At 47.2% G+C, this 12,356-nt stretch overlaps 1 non-coding gene across 1 annotated transcript; it reads right to left on the bottom strand.

Moving 5' to 3' along the window:
* Positions 1-11,866: 11,866 nt before the first annotated feature.
* On the bottom strand, positions 11,867-11,938 carry Trnad-guc. The gene has a single exon. It is a non-coding gene; the product is annotated as a tRNA-Asp (tRNA).
* Between the last annotated feature and the right edge of the window lie 418 nt (positions 11,939-12,356).

Here is a 12,356-nt window from a genome sequence, read left to right as displayed (position 1 = left end):
AGAAAAGTATTATATATTATATAACACAGTACAATACGATACTGTCCAGACGCCCGTCAAAAACATTATATGTTACATTATATGATGCGGCGCTATAGAAGACCAGGTAGCAACTTCCCGTAGATATTAGCGACGCCGTGTGCACCTATACATTTTACCCCGCCATGCCACTGTACTACGTTTCGGCAAGGCATCGTGCATTATGTAAGAGGTCGAGACGTCCAGTTAACCCTCGTAATTCTCGCACCCCTTGCGCACGCGCACGACCCTTGTGCGCATGCTCTTGCGGACGACCCTGCGTGGCAAACGGAACCGGTTCATGACTCAACGGGGCAGATCGTTAGTCTTCTTATTGTGCATGCCCGATTAGCTAGAAAATAAAAGAGCGAACTTTCTTAACTGGTCCTGGGAAACCAGACGCGGCTGGTTAGAGCGGCCATGCCCAGTCTCTAGTGGCGACGAATATGTTCTTTTTTGTCTCCCGCTGACTCCGCGAGTCTCAAGGTCAGCGAGGTGGCGAACCTTTGGCGCCACGCAGGCAGAAATTATTAATGAATCCAGCCTCCTGCGGGGGACGCTACATGGTTACACTTGTCCGAGACGTCCCCCCGATTGTGGAACTGAGCGTTGCCTGAAAAGAAAGTGGCCCCTTTTGCCACTATTTTCTTTGCCCAAAATGATTCTCCTAGTTGAATTAGCATATCCCCTCTCTTTTTTTTTTCTTTTTACTCACACGCGCGCACATCTTAAATCGGTAAGAGTTGAGTGTCCTAGCTGACTATCTATATTCTGCATTCTCTCTTTTTCATAACCAAAATGGCTCAGGCTCTTTGGAATTACTGCTGTCGGGTAAGAGGCTGATTTGGGAGACTACTATTTGTTTTTATTTCCAGTGTTGGCCTTCATCGAGTGCATGATTTCTGCGAAGACCTTGCACGCGAGCAATTCCTAAGAATGTGAACTTGTCGTGTCTGCCGGCTGCGATAGCGTGATACAGATGATGTTCACCGACGTGAAATATTTTTGAATACTAGGCATGAGTGGCCAAATACAAACACGTGCCCACATACATTGGTACTGCGACTGGTTTTGATTAAAGTCACTGGATCTGAAAAAGTAGCGCCACTGTCTTCCCACCTGTTAGCGGGCCACAAACAAATACCAACATACAGACGACAAAATCTCTCAAGGTGATTGACTTATCGCTGTTGGTTTGCATGGTGATCGCCATTTTGGACCCTTTGAAAGATTCGAAGCTTCGAAAGGGTCGTTACAACCAGTAGCACCAAGATTGCTATGGAGCATCATCGTTTACTGAAAGCGTTCCTCGGCCAACATGTGCATCTTGGGCACTGTGCATGCAATAAACTGATCATTCATGCTTATTTCCCCCGATCTCTTACAAATTATGTTCCCCTTGCGTGTTTCAAGACAGTAACATTATTTTTCAATACCTCCAAGCGCTGACTTTGCGCGTGGTGGTGGTACGAAGATGTACGGCATCACACACGGCGTCAGTGCTTAGCGTCCAGCTTAGCGTCCGCGAAGAGCCTGAAAAAGCGTAATGACTAACAACCGAAACGCGACCGAAAAATGTTCTGTTTGCCTTGCCAGAGGCGCTGGCAAATCTTGAGAGCTAGAGTTCCTGTATATAAGCTCCCGCAGGGAGCAGGATCCATATTAACGGAGTGGATATGCCTGGTCCCTACGAATTCGCATGCGGTGGTACACTCACGTTGTTATTGTTCCGCAAGTGTTTCCCGTCAGGCTGCAATGTCACACGCGTGATGACCACTTTTCGGTTGTCAGCATGGTGAAAAATGTACCCAAATGGGCCGAAATCGGGTAAGACCTAGGCGGGCGGTGGACCACCGCCTGTTTTCGTCGGCGTCGAAACACTCAGGTAAATGATACATGAATGATAAATCGCCTATGAATTAATGATAAACCGGCTCATGCAAAAACAAAGAACATGAACACAGTTGGCTACTGGCTTGTTAGTTGCTAGCGGGTAACGGAACTGTGTAGTGGCCGTAATAAAGGCTTTCCTGTGCAGCATTAGATCTTTGTTTGTCCCGTGATTGAATTCGGCAAATAGTGGCGCGGCGGCTCGAGGTAAACAGACGCGCAACTCAGGCTCCCCTACGGGGAGCATATCTAGCAACTATATTGATAGCTACAGGTCCACTGACAAAGACGGCAGCGGTCACACCAGCTCACGTTTACAAACAAACCGGAGCGCCTCTAACGGCACGCCACCGGGGCCGCGCATGCGCGATGGAATGTGGGCAAGAAGCGCCGCGTCCCACATCAACAAATTATCAGAATGTGATGTTGTCGGCGTCGATGGAAGGTTCCGTGCTTTTTTTGGCGACGGAACTTTTGATTTTAGGTCCTCCTATAGTCCGTTGCAACTCAAGAAGCTAGGGTAGGAAAGGAAGGCCGGGAAGGAGGAAGCAGACGGAATGCTGGAGAAGAGAGGGGGAAACCTCCCTCTCTTTCCAGCGTTCTGTCTGTTTTCTTGTCCCGGCCTTCTTTTCCCTCGTCCTACCGTCTTGAGTCGCAGCGCACTATAGCAATATCTTACCACTTTAGTGGCCTGGGCGAAATTAACGAGGCTCGTTACACCGCAAAACTTCGTGTAAATGATGTGACGTATTCATCCCGTGTTAAAGCCACAGAATGGACGCGAAAACCTTATTTATATGATGAGATTCTGCTCGCTATTTTCAGTCGCGACGTCGCTTGGGCTAAAAAAGCGTAGAAGGTAGCTGCGATGCTCGAAGTCGATGCGAGAAAGCGCAAGCAGAATCGGACTAAGTGAATCAGGCGTAACATGTCGGTGATGACCACTGGTAGCAATGATCAACATCTCCTCGTATCTACTGTTTACAACAAGCCTGCTTACCAACCTTCAAACTTAAGTCTTTTGAGGCCTGCACTTACTTCTTATCGCAAGTACCGAGCCAACATTTGGTGTACGGGTCGGTGTCGTTTAAAAGGGCGGACGACAAGCAGAACCGTTTGAAAGAACAGACGACAGTTCGAACGATCAGGTGGCTGTTCGAACATGAAGACGCACTGAACGTAGTCCGAAGGTGGTCCGTACAACTTGACGGTTTTCCGGCGTTCATGTTGGAACAAAACAAATAAATCTGATGACCACAAGTATCCGTGAATTCAACCCAAAGTGCTTCCCGCCCAAGCAATAATGGTCCGACGGCGTCTGGTTTTCTATTTTCACGGCACATATCCACGTTCTAGGACGAACTGAGTACATGAAAACTGATCTTCAAACTTTTCTCGACTCTTTTTGTAGAGCATCAGTCGCGGCGTTTTGACGAGAAGGCAGGTTTTTGTCAGGTTCCTTTCAAAAACGCAGGAATACACGTCTCACATGGGGACTTCCGACCACAGCCCCAGACTGGAAGTGCGCCCGACGCGCCACCACCGCACCGTGACGTAACAGAGATGAGTTCGTGTATAAGGCTCGTGAAACACATTGCGTACGACGTCTTAAAGGGATACTGAACCGAAATTTTGAGCTCACAAAACAATTCTGGATTGAGAGGTGGGGCGCTGCAAAACCCCAAGGTACCACTTATACAGCGGTATCTCTAATAGATCGCCGTATTTTTGGAAAAGGTGTGAGCGATTGAACACGGCCGACGAAACCGACGAGAGATGTCACTCCAGGATTCTCATTTCCTCTCCTCCTTCCTACGTCTCCTCGAGCAGGTGAACCGAAGCGAGGAGGAGAGAAGCAAGGCCGCTTCCCCTCATTCTCAAATGTCCCAGGGGGACAATGACGTCCTAGCCCACGCTTGATCGCGCCCCTCTTTCCCAAACGTCTCACATGGGGACTTCCGCCCACAGCCCCAGACTGAAAGCCTGCACTTACTTGAATCGCAATATTTGGGCTACTGGCCGTTGTCGTTTTAACGAGCAGACGACAGTTCGAACAAGTTTGAAAGAGCAGACGACAGTTTGAACGAACAGACGGCCTTTTAAGCTTGAAGACGCACTGAGAGTGGTCCGCGAATGGTCCGGACAACTTGACGGTTTTTCCGCGTTCATGTGGGAACAAAACAAATAAATATAACGACTCCAAATACCTCTAATTCAACCCGAAGTGCTACCCGCACAAGCAATCGTGGTCTGACGGTGTCTGATTTCCCCTTTATAAGGCACCTATCCACGTCCTCGAACGAAGCGAGAGGGCAGAAACACATAAAAACTGCTCATCAAATCTTTACCAGCTATTTTAGTATAGCTCCAGTCGCGGCGTTTGGACGAGAAGAGAGGTTCTAGGCTAGTTTCTTCCAAAACAACAGAGTAATGCACATTACACATGGGGACTTCCGCCCACAGCCCCAGACTGAAAGCCTGCACTTACTTGAATCGCAACATTTGGGCTACTGGCCGTTGTCGTTTTAACGAGCAGACGACAGTTCGAACAAGTTTGAAAGAGCAGACGACAGTTTGAACGAACAGACGGCCTTTTAAGCTTGAAGACGCACTGAGAGTGGTCCGCGAATGGTCCGGACAACTTGACGGTTTTTCCGCGTTCATGTGGGAACAAAACAAATAAATATAACGACTCCAAATACCTGTAATTCAACCCGAAGTGCTACCCGCACAAGCAATCGTGGTCTGACGGTGTCTGATTTCCCCTTTATAAGGCACCTATCCACGTCCTCGAACGAAGCGAGAGGGCAGAAACACATAAAAACTGCTCATCAAATCTTTACCAGCTATTTTAGTATAGCTCCAGTCGCGGCGTTTGGACGAGAAGAGAGGTTCTAGGCTAGTTTCTTCCAAAACAACAGAGTAATGCACATTACACATGGGGACTTCCGCCCAGAGCCCCAGACCGGAAGTGCGCCCGATGCGCCATCACCGTGGCGTGACGTAATAGAGTTGAGTTGCCGTCTGCTCTTCCACGCAGACCGGTTGCATGACGTTGCATCACCGCGCTCTGATTGGACGATGGCTCCGGGCTGGAGGTCGGGGATTCCCAAGCAAATCATTCGCTCACAATCAGACAACACTCCCAAGCGAATGGTTCACTTGGGAGTGTTTATACGTTCGTCTTTTCCGAATAAAAATTCAGCTGACAGTAGCGCATCGAATTTCTACAATTATTCCTCTTCCCTTTATTTTTTGGGCACTTTTCGAATGTAAGATTGGGCAAGTTGCCCAATTAAAAATTATTTTTCATGGTGTTTTAATGCAGAAGCTAGAAGTTGTGGAAGCCAAATACAGATGCTGAAATATCTTAAGTAGAAAAATCCAATTATTAGTTGTTTTATGAGTTATGCATCTATATTTTGCAAGCCTTAACGTCAGGAAAGTGTCACGTGATCTCGACCAGGCTGCTCAAAGCACTAGAAAGTTACCTGTTGCAGACGACCTCGACGCGACAAATCTAGATTCTGCATTCAAACATCATGAAAAATAATTTGTAATTGGGCAACTTGCCCAATCTTACATTCGAAAAGTGCCCAAAAAATAAAGGCAAGAGGAATAATTGTACAAATTCGATGCGCTACTGTCAGCTGAATTTTTATTCGGAAAAGACGAACGTATAAACACTCCCAAGTGAACCATTCGCTTGGGAGTGGTGTCTGATTGTGAGCGAACGATTTGTTTGGGAATCCCCGACCTCCAGCCCGGAGCCATCGTCGAATCAGAGCGCGGCGATGTAACGTTACGGCGCGGCGACCGCTGGAGACGATGTGTCTGGACTGCAAGGTGCACTGATGCTTCAAAGAGCAATCGCCAGGGGGCAGCGATAGTACCGCGGGCCACGCAGAGCGGTTTTCGCACTCATATTGATTTTACCTTCACAGCTGTTTTTCAAGTAATAGTCTATCGACTCCGCGACACAAGACTTACAAGGACCTGCTAAAAGGCAAAATGCATTTTGTTTGCAAAGGAAGCACAAGAAAAAAGGCAACTTACCGGCACAATCAGACGACAGTCTCGTAGCAAGCGGCGCGACAGGCGCTCCGACCACGAGGCTGGGCAAGCGCCTTCTTTTTAATGCTCTTCGTCTCTTCCTTTGAATCTTCGAAATGCCTCTAGCAGACGACGATGGAACCGTAAGAAGCAAGCTGCTCGTTCTTGTAAACTAGGCACATTTTGACAGGGCTACATTAATCAAAGGACTCACGGTAGCCGCTACGGCACCGCCGCCATCACCGACGCCGATGTTTGTTTACCCCAAGCCTCCATCCAAACATGTGCAAGGGCGGAACTTAGACGAAATTGTCATTTACCTCCTCTCCCGCCTTCGCGCCTCCTTTCCCATGCGCAGTACATGAAAATAGGCCAACACCTCAAAGATTACAAACCCGTAGTAATGATAGAGATGTCGTCATCAGCGAAGGCTAACGCTGGATACAGATTGGGCTCGACGATTGCGTCAACGTTCGGCTCAAACTACAGCCTTGTTTTCTAGGCGGTGTTGAATGAGCCCCCTTGCGAGGCGTACACTGCATGGCGACATGTATTTGGAGACTCGGTTTTAAGCAGACTTCTACGTAATTCAACTACTCGACTCAAGTTACTGAAGTTTCACAACGTTGTTACAAGGCGGAAGCGAAGAGATGAGAAAGAAAGAAAAGTTCTCGCCTCCTCTCCCTTCGCGCCCTGTTTCACCTAAAGTCACTTTAGTTTGACCTAGTGGGCCTTCATGTCCCGCCGAAGAGAACTTAAAGGCACTCTAGTTTGACCCTCCTCACCTTGCGCGTTCACTTGGGGCTTGACAAGCCACGCCCCAAGAGGCAATAAGCCTATCGCATTTCAGATTCCATAGCATTGTCGCATGCTGTTGAAAGCGTCAACCACAGGCAAAGCTCTCTCTCTCTCCCTCCCTCCTTTCTTCTCGTTAATTTAGTCGTCGTTTGTTGTCGTCTTTCTTGTCCCCATTGCACTTTCTATTCACTGTGCGGGCCAGCTAGTTCGCGCCCAAAATGACGACGACGCAGCGGCAGGCTCTGCCACTTTCCGACAAGGTCGACATCATCAGTCGTGTGGAGCACGGCGAAAAGAAATCAGACGTTGCCGCCGCCTACAAGATCCCCAGAAGTACGCTGAGTGCAATTCTTAAAAACAAGTCTACCATCCGAGACAAGGCCCGTGAACGGTCAAACGCGGACAGCAGGCGCATCCGGAAGCCGGCGTACAACAAGGTGGAAAAAGCGCTGTACCAATGGTTTTTTGACATTCGTGCGCGGAAACTGCCTGTCTCTGGACCGATGTTGCAAAGCAAGGCTAGAGATTTTGCATCCCTCCTGAACGTTGAGGGCTTCACCGCTGTATCTGGGTGGTTGCAGCGATTTAAAGATCGATATTTAATCGTCGGGAAAGTCGTAGCTGAGTTTTGTAAATGGGTTTTGCTAGATCGAACTGATCGTAGCGTTTCCTGCTGTTCGTTATAAACAAGTTTCACTGTGCAAACTTGGGCATGCAGATATTTTTGAAGGCCCAACTGACGCGCCACCTATGCCATAGGTGGCGTGTCAGTTGGGCTTTCAAAAATATCCGTATGCACAGGTTTGTATACCTATTGCGAGTTCGGATCGTATTAACTGCAATTTTACTGAAGATCTACGTTACATCGTATGTGAACGCGACCTATTTAACGCGGAAAGATGCACCTCCGCAGTAGCGTTGGGAGAATAAACAGCGACATGTATTCGGCCCAATTTAAATATTTGTACCTTGAAAATGTCCTACATACCAACAGAAAGTGGATATTTCCGCTGAAAAAAGACGTGAAAAAGTTCAGCAACGGGTCAAGAAAACTACGTAATACCAGTAATGCTAGGAATGGAAGCTGGTCAAGTGCTTTATTGCGACTGACGAGAAGAGTCTTTGGGTGTTCCGATGTTTTAATCCCAAAATGCCTCAACACCGGTCTTGGTCACGAGATTCTGGCCTCTCGCGGCACACTGGAACACTACCAAACACTACACTTCTCCCCACGTAGGCAGAGGCCTCGTAGCTTTGAGTTGACCTCCGAAGACGAGTGCTGGTGCGTGTTCCAAGTGGAGGATTGGCTGGTACAACGGCTGCCGCATCCTGTGCAACAGGTGGATCAGCTGCGATGTCCATTTCACAAACAGGCGGGGACGAGGTCACCTCTGGACGACCATGCTGCGACGGTCTTCGATCTCGTATCTGACCGTCGTGATGGCGGACTTCCCCCCGCTGCGTAGTTATGAGCCAGGGTCGGGTTCTTTGTTTCCTCAGTAGTTCGCTCGAAATCCTGCCGCGGTTTCCTGTGAACTGTCGTATCCAGATTGCCTGGCCAACACACAGCCCCATCGGATTGTCTATGTAAGTTGCTCGAGCCTCGTCCCCATTAGGCATCAATCGTTCCAATGCTGAAGGAAGTTCCCTCCCGAAGATCCTGTAGGCTGGAGTTTCCCCAGTCGCCGTTTGGATTCTCCGCTCATTTGCCGACCTCTTTCACGCCGTTGACTTCGAAGTAGAAGCCTAGGTGTTCTGCCCACGACGACCAGGCCTGTCCATCGATTTCCTCCAACTTGCCTTGGGAAGAAATAAAAATTGGCCATGGGTGCACTTGTATGCCTGCTAGCCTAAGACTGCGCTTTGATTTAGAATAAAACAAGGTATTGTAGACTGGCCATGCATACTGGCTCATCTATGGTGAGAAACAAGTTTTAAAAAAAAGTTTCCTTCTTCGAGAAATTGAACCGCGGTCTCCCGCGTGACAATGACCATATATTAAAGGGGTTGTGCAGCAGTTTTCCGACGTTGACCAATTAACTGCGGAAATTAATCTGCGTCACCTATAAAACGAAAAGCGGAAAACCGCATTTTCTTGCGAGCGCTAGTTCTTACTAAAAAAACAAAAATGAAACAAATCGAAGGTCAAAGTGCCTCTCCACTCTCCACGTCGACTTTCGAGTAACGTACTCTGAGGGTTCACGTAGTTTCCCATTGGGTCGTCTCTTCAAAGACCAGCCGCTTCCTCCGCGATTGTCGACTTCTAAGTGATTAGCCTCGTCGAGGGTCGCGGCGAGCGATGGACACAAAGGACGGTTCGCCACGGGGCTGGCGGCGAGTGTAGCAGAGGAGGGGGACAGGTTTTGTTGACTTCCGCGTACCCCCAGAGACGGTGTCTATTTAGTTCCCGTAACCTTGACAGGCGGTTGCAGATCGGCAAACAATTTGTTTTTTGATTTGCGATTACGCAGCAGAATAGCAGTTTTTCGGGGAAAGGGGACGCGTTTTTGGTCGCTTGGGCTTGCATGAACAATATAAAAAATGCAAACTGCCAATTATTTTAACATTCAAATCATTGCGCTGCGTCTTTAACGAGGAAGACGAAAACGTCCTGCTCAAATAAAAGCACTACGGCCACAAGCTGTTAAGACGCAGTAAAGATTAAAAAAAAACAATATTCGAAGTACCTATTCCGACAACACGAACGTGTATGCGACATATCCTCATACACTGAGTCATTCTCTGGAATAGTAACTGCAGCTTTTAAGTCACCTGGTAGCTTCAAACTTTTATTCCAACAAAACGAACGTGTATGCGACATATCCTCATATACTGAGTCATTCTCTGGAATAGTAACTGCAGCTTTTAAGTCAGCTGGTAGCTTCAAGCTTTTATATACACCAACTCATGTTTATAAACAAATTGGAGCGCCCCTAGCGGACGCCACCGGCGCCGCGCATGCGCGATGGGGGTGTGGGCAAGAGGCTCGCCGTCGCCCCAAAACAAACCATTGGAATGCGATGTTGTCGGCGTCGGTGTGAGTCGCCCTGCCATTTTTTGCGTTCGAATTGTTGATTCTACGTCTTCCTGGCGATGTCTGATTACTTGAAGCGGCGTCAGCGAAATTACCGAGGCTCGTTACACCGCAAAACTTCGCGTGAATAATGTGACATTTGGCGATTCATCCCGCGTGGACGCCGTAGTATATACGCTAAAGCCTGATTCGCATGATGCGATTTCGCTCACAATTTTCAGTCGCGACGCCGCTCGGGCTGCAAAAGCGTGAACCGTAGCTGAGATTGGCGACGTCGATACTGAAAATCGCAAACAGGATCGGACCAAATGAATTAGGGATAACAAGTCGGTGATGGTCACTGGTAACAATGATCGACATCTTTTTGTATCTACTGTTTACATCGAGCCTGCTTACCGACCTTCAAATTTAAGTCTTTTAAGGTCTGCACTTATTTCTTATCGCAAGTACCGGGCCAACATTCGGTCTACGGGTCGGCGTCGTCTAAGAGAGCAGACGACAAGCAGAAACGTTTGAAAGAGCAGACGACAGTTCGAACGATCAGGCGGCCGTTTGAACTTGAAGACGCACTGAACGTAGTCCGCAGGTGGTCCGCAAAACTTGACGGTTTTCTGGCGTTCATGTTGGAGCAAAACAAACAAATATCATGACCACAAGTATCCGTGAATTCAACTTAAAGTGCTTCCCGCCCAAGCAATCGTTGTGCGACGGCGTCTGCTTTTCCCTTTTCACGGTACATATCCAGATTTTCGGACGAACCGAGTACGTGAAAACTGACCTTCAAACCTTTCTCGACACTTTTGGCACGACCACAGTCGCGGCATTTTGACGAGAAGGCAGGTTTTTGTCTGGTTCCTTTCAAAACGACGCAGGAATACACGTCTGGCGTGGGGACTTCTGCCCACAACCCCAGACCGGAAGTGCGACTGACGCACCACCGCCGCGCCGCGACGTCAAAGAGTTGAGTTCGTGTATACTGTCCCATGAACAGTATACACGCTTCGGAATTGCACGGAATGAAGATGGTATATCACCAGTTCATTATCACTCGAGTAATAATTTTTCCCTATTAATGTGCTTCGATGAAGGATTAAGCTTCATTGAAGCACCTTCATCAAACCAACATTTGTGTTTTAAAGTATGCTGCACCTGTGCATTTGTTTGAAAAAGTAAACATCTATAATGTTTTTTAGTGGATACTGAGGCACACAGCCGCTGGAAACCTCACTGAAAATGCTGCTGCTGCTAAACGCGATCCTTTGGAAACTATGAAGATCCTTCAATTTACAAAACAGAATTCAAGAAACACTGGACGTCGACAACATATTACCGTAAATGTTATTTTTGCAATCGATACGTTTCTTATAAATATAGTGTGAAGAAGATTACCGAGGAAACTTGAAAATCCTTATCATAGTATGCGCAAAAAAAAAAAAAAAAACAAGAAAAAAACAACAACATATTCTCCCCGTCGGGGAATCGAACCTCGGTCTCCCGCGTGGCAGGTGGCGGGGATACTGACCGCTATACTAGCGAGGAAAACGGTAAGAGGGAGGAAAGGTAATCTAGTTAATATTGCAGAATGCTAAAATTTGTTCAAGTTGACTGGTCTCCTATGAGTATCCGAAATTTCTCTGCAAGTGATAAATACAAACAACAACAACAACAACAAAAAACCCGCAGGTTTGCAAGCGTTCCTTCTAATTTCTGCATGGTACGAGGGCGGTAAGTTAATTGTTTTATACTTAATTTCATCTTAAATCTAAATTCATGGTAATGGGAGCAATTAAGCAGCATCAAAAGTGCAAGTTACTAGGAATTTTTTGTTTGTGATTTGTTCAGCGATAATAAAACATGAACAGAAACATGACTGACACCATGATGATGAACGTTTGAGGCTATCAGATTGGTCCGATCAGCTCGCAGTATCGGTTGCGTCTAGACTTAAAGTCAAACAAAGTATAGAAGTATAAATACAATGATTGGTTAATAGACAGATTTGTTGTACGTCAGTCACTATCGGCAAATCAACAAAAAAAAAAAAAGAACAAAAACCTCTGTACAAAAAAACAACTCCCCGTCGGGGAATCGAACCCCGGCCTCCCGCGTGACAGGCGGGGATACTGACCACTATACTAACGAGGAAGACGGACACATGCGTGGAAGATAATATAGATAATATTGTGGAATGGGGGGGGGGGGGGCTTAAATTTGTACAAGTTGCCTGCTCTCCGATGACTATTGAACATTTCTCTGCAAGTATTACAAAAAGATAAGCCCCGCAGGGCTGCAAGCGTGCATTTTAATTTCTGCATGGTGCGAGGGAGGTAAGTTAATTGTTTTATACTTAATTTGATATTAAGTCTAAACGCAGGGTAATGGGAGCAATTAAGTAGCATCAAAAGCGCAAGTCTATAGGCCTTTTCTGTTTATGATTTTTTCAGCAATGATAGAACATGCACAGAAACATAACTACCACCATGATGATGAACGTTTTACGCCATCAGATTGGTCCCATCGTCTGGACTTAAGTTGAAACAAAGCTTAGAAGTCCAAAATACAG

This window comes from Ixodes scapularis, unplaced genomic scaffold (assembly GCF_016920785.2).
Source record: "Ixodes scapularis isolate PalLabHiFi unplaced genomic scaffold, ASM1692078v2 PGA_scaffold3__209_contigs__length_174095766, whole genome shotgun sequence".
Lineage (NCBI taxonomy): Eukaryota > Metazoa > Arthropoda > Arachnida > Ixodida > Ixodidae > Ixodes > Ixodes scapularis.
This window is presented reverse-complemented; position numbering and strand designations above follow the sequence as displayed.